This window comes from Solanum pennellii, chromosome 1 (genome assembly GCF_001406875.1).
Source record: "Solanum pennellii chromosome 1, SPENNV200".
Classification (NCBI taxonomy): domain Eukaryota; kingdom Viridiplantae; phylum Streptophyta; class Magnoliopsida; order Solanales; family Solanaceae; genus Solanum; species Solanum pennellii.
Window position 1 is genome coordinate 20,681,610 of NC_028637.1, and position 381 is coordinate 20,681,990.

The window sequence follows — 381 nt, forward strand, 5'->3', positions numbered from 1 at the left end:
GCAGAGCAAATATGTCTAGTGGCACCTGAGTCGAGAAACCACTCCTTGGGATTTCCAACTAAGTTACACTCCGATATCATTGCACACAAGTCATCTGCATCTTCTATCTTTTCCACGATGTTTGCTTGTCTTTTGCCTTTGCCTTTGTTTTTTCCTTTCTTGGAGCATGACAATCAGAAGACCTATGACCAGCCTTGCCACAATTGTAACAGTTGCCTTTGAATTTCTTCTTGGCTGCCCGTTGGATTTCTTTCTCTTTTGTCTTTGGTAGGAGCTTCTTCAACAATATTAACTCCAATGATTGTTGAACTCTTACACGACTTCTTCTCGGCGTTTTTGTTATCTTCCTCAATCTTGAGCCGAATCACAAGATCTTCAAGC